This window comes from Aotus nancymaae, unplaced genomic scaffold, assembly GCF_030222135.1.
Source record: "Aotus nancymaae isolate 86718 unplaced genomic scaffold, 86718_ANA_hifiasm-v0.15.2.pri h1tg000010l, whole genome shotgun sequence".
Lineage (NCBI taxonomy): Eukaryota > Metazoa > Chordata > Mammalia > Primates > Aotidae > Aotus > Aotus nancymaae.
In genome coordinates, this window is record NW_026988421.1 from 43,146,796 (window position 1) to 43,159,416 (window position 12,621).

The 12,621-nt window shown below is 37.6% G+C and overlaps 1 protein-coding gene across 7 annotated transcripts in view; it reads left to right on the forward strand.

The window, feature by feature from the left end:
* The window catches only part of SGMS1 (sphingomyelin synthase 1), a 324,408-nt gene that overhangs the window by 233,003 nt on the left and 78,784 nt on the right, over positions 1-12,621 (forward strand). Inside the window, exon 1 of one of the 7 annotated variants that reach the window (XM_012467582.3) lies at positions 10,966-11,088. The exons of the other annotated variants lie outside the window; for them this stretch is intronic. The gene's annotated coding sequence lies outside the window, so the exon portion shown is untranslated. Of the gene's footprint in view, positions 1-10,965; positions 11,089-12,621 lie in introns of those variants that run through there. 7 annotated transcript variants of the gene reach the window in all.

Genomic DNA, 12,621 nt, shown 5'->3' on the forward strand with positions numbered 1-12,621 from the left:
TTTGCCCGGGAATCTCCTGGCCTGGCTCCCTGTTGCAGCTCCCCTTGCTGGCTAAGTGGGAACACATTCCCATTTACTCTGCACTGGGAACCGCTGCTCCGGGGCGCAGGCAAAACAGCCGCGCTGGCGAAAACAGCTGCCCTGGTGACCCGTGGGGCTCCTCTGCCTGGGAATCTCCTGGTCTGTGGGCAATAAAAATCCGTCTGGAAATGCAGCGTCCACTCACCCTCTGCGCTTTCACTCGGACCTGCAATCCTAAGCTGCTGCTAACCGGCCATCTTGGATCTCTCTCCCTGGATATTTTTTTTCTTATCTTCATAGCCTCTACTCAGGCTCTTGACAGCTGGGATGGATTTAAGATAATAGTATATTATTTACTCGTAAACTTCATAGAACATTGAACATGCAAACAGTGTACTTGTGCCAAGTGTTATTTATTTAGTTGAAACTCTTCTTTCTTTGTATTCATATAATTTTCTGTCTAGAATGGCCAGTGAGTAATAATCATGTATATTCTTTTGTGAGTAGTGTTATTAAAATTATGGTATCGGATTTAAAAATAATAGACAAAAAATGAATTTCCCTCTAAATTTCTTCAAAGAGCAAACTTCCTTGAACATTTTAAATGGTTCTGGTTACAACATAATGTCTTTTGCAGCAACTCGGATGGAACTGGAGGCCATTATTCTAAGTGAAGTAACTCAGGAATGGAAAGCCAAATACTGCATGTTCTCACTCATAAGTGGGAGCTAAGCTATGGATACACAGGGACATACAGAGTGATATAATGGACATTGGAGACTCAGAAGGGAGGAGAGTAATAGATGAAAAACTACCTATGGGGTAGAGTGTACACTACTCTGGTGACAGGTACACTAATATCCAAAACTTCACTATACAGTTCATCCATCTAACCAAAAACCACTTGTACTTCCAAAACTATTGAAAAAAAAAAAATGGTTCTGGTTAACAAAAATTGAGTATACAAATGGCTTGTTACATACTATGTAAACTAAGACTCAACCTAAATCCCAGAAAAATAATTGGCTGGTTCTTTGTTTAATTAAACATCTCCAGAGACGGTTTTAAAAGATTTCCTGACAATTCAAATAATCTATATTTATATACTTATTCATATATATGGAAAACCTTTTAATGATATCCTATAAAGGACAATATTGTACAATATTTTCTTGGCTTGGCATATAGTGTTATTCCCTGAAAATGTCAATAAATCTTAATTTCCAGTAGGATCATGGCCCCTTTTTCTTGCCATTTGGCCTGAGATGTCTAATGGTTTTGTTTATTCTTCATAGTTTTATGGAGGCAATTGACTCCATTAATTTGAATTTACTGAAATAAAAGCCCACAATAGGAAAATAGATTAATTTTTGAGAAAGCTAATGCTAGGCTTTGACTTCTGTTACTGTTCAGTGACATTCAATGCAAAAATAATTGGATGTCAGAACATTAGAGAAATAGTCATTGTGGTTTTGAGTGATCATGATGCTTATTAAGCATCCATTTCAATGCAGACTGATGCAGTAATTGATGGATGATGCCATTAATTCAAGTTTTGACCAGACAAATTTATCATAGTTTGATAATTTTCTTTTCTAAGCAGAATATTGAAATGAAAGATATATGGAGTTTTTTTTTTTTTTTTTTTTTTTTTTTTTTTTTTTTTTAACAAAGATGTTTACAATGTTAACAGCTCACAAATAATTTATTGGGTACAACAGTTTTGTACTCCTTTGGTCCATCTTTTGCATCTTTAGCTTCATCTTAAAAATCAAGGTGACTAAGGCTGACAGAAATTCATTTGTGAATTTGTCTTTGACATTTTGTGCAGGAGCATAAATGAATATGACAGTGGAATCTACTTTGAAAAATGAGTGTTTGAAAGCAGGAATTTCTTGTCATTTTTAGCCTCAGGGAGGACAGATCTGTGGGTGAGATCTTGATGCTTTGTTGAAAATCAGTTGGCCTTGAAGAGGGCAAATGAAAAACAGAAGTCTAATGTCAATTGTGACAAATGTGAAACATGTAGCCTTTAAGAAAATTTCAGGAGCTTTGGTGGGGGTATTTCTGGTTTATTGATTGATATAAAGTTTTGATGGCATATAGACCTTTTGGAGGAGTACTTTGTAGTTGGAATAGAGTGCGAACCACTTGAGAATCAAATTAGAGGGATTTCTTTTGTGGGTGGAAAAGCAGAGGCTTTGGAATTGGATGCTTCTGTGTTTGGTTCCCAGGGTTGCCACTCAATGGGGGGGCCTCAGTAAGGAACATGCTGTCTCCAAGCCTTTGATGGAGGTATTTTAATCTCCACTTGTTCAAATTAAGTATTCTTTTTGCACAAGTGGTGATTAAAATACCTCCATCTAAGAGTTTTTAAAGAATAGATAAATTTGGCATATAGTAATCACTCAACAAATGTGTTATTTTTAAAGAAAGAGTTTCTTTTATTGTTCAGATTCAGAGGGTGGCCACTGGAAAATATTTTCAGAACTACCAAAGGTTAAGAAAATGCTTACGGTATAAGGTACGGAAATTGAGGCTAGTTTAGAATTTGCTGTTTTTCAGCAAGGCAAAGATTTGCCCTGTTATTAGAATGTGACAATTAATGATTTTCCCATGGCCTGCTCAAGTGTCAGATAATTGACCCTGGTTTATGTTGTATGTCTCAAGATGAGGCCACAAGTCCCATTGAGGTCAATTACTGGGCATAAGTGTTTATATCAGACCATTTGTGTCTCTGCCGTTGGTCTGGCCACACACGCTAATTATTGCAATCTTGAGGCATTGCAGTTGCCTGAGTGAGCAGAGGCACTTGGGAGCTTCCTGCCCAGGAACCCTCTGGCCTTGGTGTGGTCTATTGGGAGATTGGTTACATCAGTATTGGCCATAAGACAGGGTCTGACAACTGCCCAGACTTTCATTATTGCCTGATATATTCTGGTCACATACTGATATTGAGCAGGTAGTAAAGGAACAGTCAGCACTTGTGGTTTTGTACTTCTTATCTTTTTCCTCACAAAAATAAAGCTGCTTTCATATTTTCTTCTTGCTAACAAGAATTGAGCAACCTGGACAACATAGCAAGACCCTGTCTGTAAAAAAAAAAATTTTTTTAGTTGGCCGGGCAAGGTGGTGTATAGTTGTAGTCTCAACTCCTCAGGAGGCTGAGGCGGGAGGATTGATTGAGTCCAAGAGTTCAAGGCTGAAGTGAGCAGGGATCATACCAGTGCACTGCAGCCTGGGTGACAGAGTGAGAACCCTGTCTCTTAAAAAAGAAAAGTATATGTATATGTATATATGCCAGGCTCTTTTCTAAAGGTCTTGTGTTTATATTTTGTTGATCTTCCCAAGCTATTGTTATTCTCAATTTGCAAAGGCAAAAAACTGTAGCACAGAGTGGGTGAGTAATTTATTCAGGGTCTCACAGCAAGTAAACAGAAGAGCTAAGTTTTAAACCTAGGCCATCTGGCTCCAGAATCTTTTGACAACTATATACTAACCTTCCTCTCCATAAGAAAGTATAGACAGTTATACTGAATATATATAAAAATAACATAAACAACCATGTAAAACCTAACCAGTGATAACCATTTCTAGCACCTTATGCACATACTTCCAGATTCCTTCCTTGAATTTTGATGGAAAGTTCTCTCCCCCAAGAGAACTTTCTACTTCCAAGAAATATGCTTAGCTCTTTTCTGTTTCTAAGAGCTAAGCATAATGAACAATCTGGTATATATCTTCCCAAATATACATGCAGTTATTCACATTGTACATATATAGATAATTTATATACATTCTCATATGTCCTTCTGTGTGAATTGTTCTGCTAGGCACTGTTTTTCACTCAGTATGTCCTGGAAATATTTCTGTGTGTGTCATTGTACATAATTTAACACATTTTGAAATTGACTACTTAATATGGACTGTACCACTTCTGTAGGATGGCTGTATTATAATTTCAGTGCACCACTTTCATTGATGGAGATTTAGGTTGTTGTCACATTTTTTCTATGTTATTTTCAATAGTTGCATATTCTATATTATTTTCAATAGTTGCATATACTTTATTGTATGAAAGTACTATAATCTTCAGATTATTGGAAAATACAGAGATGAACATTCTCAAAACTTGGAGTTTAAGCACATCCTTCTGTAGTTACCTCCTAGTCCCAATTAAAATGCTAAGTCCAAATGATCACCTTGTCATTTGAAAAACTTTACGGAAGTATATTTTCTATATAACTCGGTGATTTTTAGTAAATATACTGAGTTCTACAACCAGCACCATAAACCAGTTTTAGAACATTTCCGTCATTCCTTAAAAGATAAGATTCCACTCTTATCTTTTTACTTTTAATCTCTACTTTCACACTCATCCCCAGGCAACTACTAATCTACTTTCTGTCTCTAAAGATTTTTCTGTCCTGGACATTTCATGTAACATCTCACTTTTAAGAATTTGAGGCTGGGCATGGTGGCTCATGCTAGTAATCCCAGCACTTTGGGATTACTTTTAAGAATTTGAGGCTGGGCATGGTGGCTCATGCCAGTAATCCTAGCACTTTGGGATTACCGAGACAAACGGATACGAGGTCAAGAGACTGACACCATCCTGGCCAACATGATAAAACCCCATCTCTACTAAAAATACAAAAAAATTAGCTGGGCATGGTGGCTCACACCTGTATTCCCAGCTACTCAGGAGACTGAGGCAGGAGAGTTGCTTGAACCCAGGAGGTGGAGGTTGCAGTGTGCCGAGATTGCGCCACTGCACTCTAGCCTGGGCAATGGAGTGAGACTCCGTCTCAAAAAATAATAATAATAATAATAAGAACTTCATATCCATAAGTAGTATTTGTTTTGTTATTCTTTTGAATAATTTGGCCTATATACAACAACTAGCGCTAACTGTCCATTATATTAGACTTTGGTACTGTCTTGAATAATAATAATAGCATATATATTTCTTCCATTCCAAAGAGACAAACTGCTTCTCTGTTTATGAGGCTTCTTTGGTAATACTTGCCATATTACAAGGGAACTGTTAAGCTTGTTTGGTTAATTTCTTCATGTGGTAGCTTGAGAGTAATTGTGATTCTTGGCTTGGTTTGATTGAGAACTGAATATCTATTGATTTCACAGAATACTTGCTACCAAAATATAGCAAAAACTTACTAGAACCTCTCCCCATAAGAAGTCACATTAAAAAGTTCTCACTTATGACATCCCAACCCTATTTTTGATATTGTTAACTTCAAATTGCTTACAAAAGTTCTGCAATTTTTTTGGATTAAATAACTCTGTACTGTTAAAATAATTTTTAAAAAATTAAAAAATATGATTCTATTGCCATTTTTAAGCTCAGGGAGAGTAGAAAAATAACCACCAAGCTTGTCTGCCTCTCTGTATTACTGAGGGAAAAAATTTACAGAATGATGTTAACTATATTCTAAAATCTTAGCACACCAAAGTACAAAGTCAGGGATGGAAAAGTTTCTGTGTGTAGCCTTTGAAAATGTATCTATAAGTAGAAGGCATTCCCAAGTCACATGCTGAAAAGAGGTGAAATGGTTAGAGGCAGAGTTCCCAGGTACCACTCTACCTATTCCAGGCAGATTCTGTCACCATCAGCCCTTATAGGTCCCATAACTTACTTGATTTTGGTGACTTCTTTATGAATCAGTAATTAACACCTAAAGAGGAAAATGCTTTTCTATAGAGGAAATAACAGATTTATCTTCAATACCTTTGAAACCTAAATGGTTGCTTAGGTAACAGCTGTTGCATTTTATTATTACTGGCAGGTGGGAAAGGTGGCTTCCTCAACTTGTGTTTGTCTTCTAAAGGAAAAACCAAAGCAATATATAGCAACTGATGCTCATCCAGAAAAGATAGCTCATGTGCACAGAAGCAAAGAGATGTGGACATCTAAATAAACCCAGATACTTTGTTCTTCAGAACTTTTAAACATAGACATTTTCTCTCATGGTGAGGGAGTGAGCTGTGCTCAGTTGTGTGTGTAGTCAGGATGTTGCTGAAGTAAACTAGCTTCATCTGCCCTGTGCCCCTTATCCTCTGGTTTGGTGTCATGCCTGTCTCCTTTCTAAGACCAGGTTAACCATACGTGGTCTCTTCTGTCCTCTTTAACATCTTCATCTTGCTTTATTGTGCCTGTGTATGATTTGAGGTTCTAAATCCTTGAATTGGTGAGTGACAACTTAAACAGACACCCACAGAGACCATGTATCTATCCATCCTACCTGGTCTTGCAGAGTGCCCAACACTGAATGAGTCCTCTAAGAGTACCGCTAACCATCTCCTTGGGGGTGATTATCTGCTGTTTACAAAGAATGTACAGGTTGGATCTCTAAATCTAGCAACTACATTACAGAGATCTTAGATGATGATTCACTGAAGAGAATGGGTTGGGAGTATTCATGTAAAGAGAAGAAGCATCTTTTTTTTGCTTTTGATCTTACTGCACATTAATTTTGAGTAAATTCAGTAGTACAAATCAGATCAGCCAACGGATATTCACATTTTGAGTGCCCCATACTTCCTGAGTTCCTAAGAGTGTGCTGAAGGGTGGAGTGCTTATCGTCAAGTAATTGCGCCTCTGCACCACACAGCTTTCTTTCTGACAGAACACTTGAGGCTGCCGCTGTTGGGACACATTGAGAGGAGGGGACCCAGCTATTTTTACAAGAATCTTTGGGTATAGAAATTGGGGGAGGGAAGATGTGAAAAATAATGCCTCTTATGGGTGGAGTGGGAATGGAGGTGAGAAGATAGACTACCTAAAAGCAGCCATGATTGGTGAGCACCTGCTGTGTGCCTAGACTATACTAGGTGCTCTACAGCTCGTTATCTCATTTAATCTTATGAGGCAGGTGGTGGTATCCATATTTTTATAGAAAGGGAAACTGGCTTGGAAAGGTCAATACTTCCTCAAAAAAATTAAAAAAAGAGGGAGTTTAAGTCTAATTCTTTCTACTTTGTAACTAATTCCTCTTAAGACTAACATGTTCCTTCCTCTCTTCAGTTCCAAAATATCTCCCCTTCCACAGTTCTGAATTTTTTCACTTCTCTTTTGTATACCCTTGAACTGGAGGCATTTACAGTTGTGAGAACATAGACCTTCTGAAATTCAGACATCCTAGGGAAGAGAAATGTGCCTTACTATGTGAGTTGACTTTTGCCTTGCTTTGCTCAACTCCTAGCTGAGAATACCTGGACTTAAGATAATGGGGGCTATATGTGGGAAGGAAAGAGAGAAGAGGTACTATTTAAGCTTGGACCTCTACAGGGGTGGGACTGGGAGCCCCACCCTGAGGGCTCAAGGAAGCACAGACTCCTGAGGAGATGGCAACTAAAAGGAGGGCAAGACTTCACCAAAGGCTAACTTTCCCCCTTCCATTTTTGTTAACGTTTTTCATCACAGAAAGGGAGGAAGTGCTCCAGGAAGGTCCAGAGCTTGGTTTAGTTCCTTTTTCAGGAGAATTGGGATCCACAGTTAAATGATGAATCAGTAAAGGGTGGACATAATTTTTTCAGAAGTATACATGCTCACCATAAACATTTTATTAACTTTAGAAATAGCAATGTTTAGGATCTGTCAATGTTTTATATAGTGTCAAGGAATTTTCTTTTGAATATGGGTCCTTTGATTTGTGCCATTTGTTGTCTTTCCTGCATAAGCCATAATGCTTCATCTATGTCCAGTCTTTATTTTTTTAAAGTGATACCAGAGCATCGAAACTTCAGAGCAGCCCAATACTGAATCCTTCCACATTTTAAGTCATATTTTCCTCTTAAGAGTATTAAAGTTGTCTCACCACATCTAATTTTGCAGCAATCTTTTGGTAAAGCTGTTTACCTTCGTCAAGTCTTTCTAAAGCATTCAATTTAGTTTTGTAGAAATAACAGTTCACTTTCTTTCCAGACTCCAGTTTCATTGATTACTCAATATTTAATTAAATTATGTAATAATGGAAACAAGCAGGTTTGGAAACAAATACAATGGGCCTTGGTAAGCATTGCACATTGACTAATGGGAGCAGAGCTGCCAAGCTTAGGTTGGCCAATACTAATGACAATGAGCAGTTGCTTAATCATCCACATGCATCAGTATGTCTGAATGAGGGGTAACTAATCCAGTGTGAGAATCAAGTAGAATTGTTCAAGAGAAGTTTAACTATAGTCAGATGCTACAACTGCTCCCTAATGACTTGAAGAAGTTATTTATTACGAAATCCCAACAACTTGTGTGATTTGATTTTTACTATGAGTTGTACCTGGATTGTAAACATTCACTATACTAATCAAAACAGCAGACCATGAAGATGTTTTCTTCCTTGGGGAGGGGTCTGATCACACACACACACACACACACACACCAGTATGATCAGAGAAGGCAGGAAATGGATTTATCACCCCAGCGACTTGATGTTGCTCTTGTTAAAGGGACAAGCTCTTAAGATGTGAGCTTGCTCAAGTGTTGCCAGAGATCTTCTGCCAAGCTCTCCCTGTTATGTAAAAGCAAAAAGGAGTGTGTGAAGATTCTAATGTTATTCTGTACATGATGATTAGTTCATGATGGTATAGTGATTTGTTAATCTGGTTCATTACTTTAAAAAGCTCAATCATAGTCATTAACTTCCATATTTTTACTTTTTAGATAGGCAGAAAGAATTCAGACCAGTTATTAGTTGCTAAACAATTTGGTGTTGAATGAAAAGCAAAAAGCTGGGAAAAAAACGTCTTAGAGTATTAGGATCTAACAGCTTGAAAGTCGATGTCAAACTTGATTTGTTTTTCTGCCCATGAAATTAAGTTAGATGAATTAAAACAAAAGGCAAACGCAGTTATTAAAAACTTGTTTTTGCTATTACATATTTATTTCATATAACCTTAGATTTATTTTGATTTCCATTTCTTGGTGCCTGGCACCAGAATTTGTGCAGACCTATTTCAAAACCACACATTGAAAAAACTAATACTATTGAGAGTTATGGGTAATTGAATGGCAAATGGAGTTTCCAACTGGGTGCTCCAACTGGGACTCTTGAACAAGGCTTGACAAATTCTGCCTTGCCAGGTGTCATAAAATATGGTTCAGAATGCATCAGTAGTGTCAAAGGAAAATCATTTATGCCATTCCCTCTATTACCACTTCTGACTCTTATCTTTCCTGAAGTAGGAATTCACATGGCTTGTGATGGAGTCTTTATTTTAGGATACATGAGACAAATACTAAAACTCTTCAGGTATCAGCACTGAATCTTTAGGTTCAATTCAGTTTCTAGATTTGGCCTGTAACATTTGGCTCTGGGATTCCTGGTGGCCAAAGGAAAACAGGAAACATCACAAGAGTTGCATTATCTGTAAGATAGAACAGATTAGTTTTTTTTTAAAAAAGAAAGCTTCTGTAAGATAGAACAGATTAGTTTTTTTTTTAAAAAGAAAGCTTCTCTTAAAACTCAAAGCAGAAAGATGTCAGAATGGGGTGTTAAGTAATTTCTTTCTTCAGCCTAGGGAATTGGCTTATATCACAGTTTTTTCCACTCCTTTTGTGGTATCTGTATAGAGATAGGATATATAACTCATGTGGCAAAGGTCAGGAGTCTGAACATTTGGGTAATGAGTATCTTGTCCTCAGAAGATAAAGTGAGCACGGTGTCCCTAGGACATGTATGATCAAAGAATCCCCTTGGTTGGGGTTTGGACCATTGTCAGCTCATCTGCAAAATCTTTTAAGCTGTGCTGCTCAGCCAAAGCTGCTGTCACCTGAATCTTGGTTGTTCATACTATTAATAATGTAGAAATTTTGCCAAGACAATCTTTTGTCTTTTTGTGGGACAGGTTTCAAAAATGGTCCACAATCAGTGCCTGTAATCAGCCCTGGCGATCAGTGGGTGACAGATCAGTGCCTTTATGAAATGGAGTTACTAGGAATGGTTGTCATTGATTGCCTGACATGCCCCCTTATCTGCCATTGTGAAGTTCCTTATGTATTTCTTTCCTGTCTTGTGTGCCTCTGGAGCTAGTAAGGAAATAAGGAGAGGTGAGAAGATACAGAGTAAAGCTTACTATTAAGTAAAAGGAAGTGATTTGGGCGTCTTTGGTTTTTATCATCAGTTTAATGTGAGTTATTCTTGTATGTCAAAATGGAATCTTTTTGCCTTTCTTTTCTTTCCTCCTATTGACCCAGTTTCTTTAGTCTGAGAAATTGGACATAGTTTTCTTTCTTTCTTTGAGGAAAGGGCTAGCGGATAAAAGCCCTCCCATAGAGAGTGTTAAGTGGGTGATATTTGGGTGTCCTTTCAGGATTAGGTTCTATTTTGTTCAAGGAATGCTGTATGCATGGGTAGGTTATTAATAAGGTGGTACCCTCAGTAAATGTTGGTGAGACTTGGTGGGAAGAGCTGCTTGCTGTGAATAGTGGCTCTTCAGCTCAGCAGTTGTGTGAAGTCAGTTTACTTATTCTTTGATTTTGTCCCACAACCCAACATAAATTTTTTGGTTCATTTAAAAAAAATTTTCTAGGTGCTTCATGTTTGTATTATTTTTTAACCAAATTGAGTTCATACCAGATTAAATGTCAGCTTAAAGACAATTTATTATGGCAGTTTTAAAAAACACAGAATGTAGAGTGAATAGTAAAATGAACTCTATATACCTGCCACCCAGCATTAACAGTCAACTTTCTGGATTCTTGTTCTCTCCTCCCTTTCCCCTACTCAGTTCTGGGGAAATAGGGGCAGTATTTTAAGACAAATCTCAGCAGTATTTTAAGACAAGTCCCAGACTTCATACCATTTCACTCCCATACTTTGTTCTCATGTTTGTTTTTCAATTATTTACCTTTTGTCTGTTGACTTTTCTTTCTCTTGTTTCTGAAATAACACTTGGACTGTGCCCTGGCGATGTTAAAGGTACACTTTCTGGTAGTGTTGTCCTTTGTGTGGCGCTTCTTGAGCTGGTCTTCATGGATCCTGAGGAAGATAGCTCTGCTGGTATGCAGTTCACGGCTCAATAGAACCCAGTCACCAGTAGAACCCAGAGGTATGACTGCTACCTCCCTACCTTGTAGAATTAGGTGAAAGACTGCGCTCTTGGATGAGATGTTTAGAAGAAATTGACTCAAATCTAAGTCATGATGATGTTTATTATTTATTAAACTCATGAAGAAACCATGGCTTTGATTAAGACTCTCTAAATGGGCACGGCTGGATTCTATTTTGTGTTTCTAATTACCTACACAGAAAAGTGTTGATATTACCAGTTAATCATTTATAAGCTTGTCATCTTTTGAGTACAGTAATACTTTATTTGTGCAAGGTTTCAGTTATTTTAAACTTTTATTTTAGGTTCAGGAGTACGTGTGCAGGTTTGTTATACAGGTAAATTGCACGTCACGGAGATTTGGCATACAGACCATTTCATCAACCAGGTAATAAGTATAGTATTCGATAGGCAGTTTTTCAAGCCTCACCTTCCTCCCATCTTCCACTCTCAAGTAGGCCCTGGTGTCGGTTGTTCCCTGCTTTCCGTCCATGTATACTCAGTGTTTAGCTTCCACTTACAAATGAGAGCATGAAGTATTTGGTTTTCTGCTCCTGTATTACTTCACTTAGGCTAATGGCCTCTAGCTGCATTTATGTTGCTGCAAAGGACATGATCTCATTCTTTTTTTTTTAATGATTGCATAATGTTCCATGGCATATATATACCACATATTCCTTATCCAATCTATCATTGATGGACATTTAGGTTGACTTCGCATCTTTGCCATTGTGAATAGTGCTGCAATGAACTACACATGCATGTGTCTTTATGGTAGAACAATTTATATTTTGGGGGGTATATACCAAATAATGGGATTACTGAATCTAATGGTAATTCTGTTTTAAGTTCTTTGAGAAATCACCAAACTGCTTTCCACAATAGCTGACCTAATTTACATTCCCACCAGCAGTGTGTAAGTGTTCTCTTTTCTCCACAACCTTGTCAGCATCTCTTACTTTTGACTTTTTAATATCAGCCATTCTGACTAGTATGAGATGGTATCATTGTAGCTTTGATTTGCATTTCTCTAATGATTAGTGATGCTGAGCATTTTTGCATATGCTTATTGGCTGCATGTGTGTCTTCGTTTCAAAAAAAATTAAGTTTTTAAAGGTTTTCATATAAGTTATCACGTTCAAGTCCCACGACAGCATTGCGAGTAGGGAAAAGTATTAAATTCCTACCAGTTAAGTTAGAGAAAAGTGGAAGATAAGAGAGGATTAGTTAATGACTTGAGTTTAGCTCTGTGGTCTCCTAGACTAGAAGTTCTTTCTCTTTTAAATGTGTTTTGAGTTGCTTTGGAATGGTTTTGAAATTGAAATGTGCCTCGTTCTTTATACTTGTTTCTTCAAAGTTTTGTCTTATGTTTGGAAAATTCTCAATACCTTTAACCAGGTCTTGGAGATGCTCAGGCGAACCACATGCTTCTTGGCATCCTATTCCAGGACAAGGCCAGGGCAGCATGCATAGCCCCTCTTGGAGCTGTTTGATTCCTGATATTACCATCTCTCCCCCATAAGTTTGGTTTCT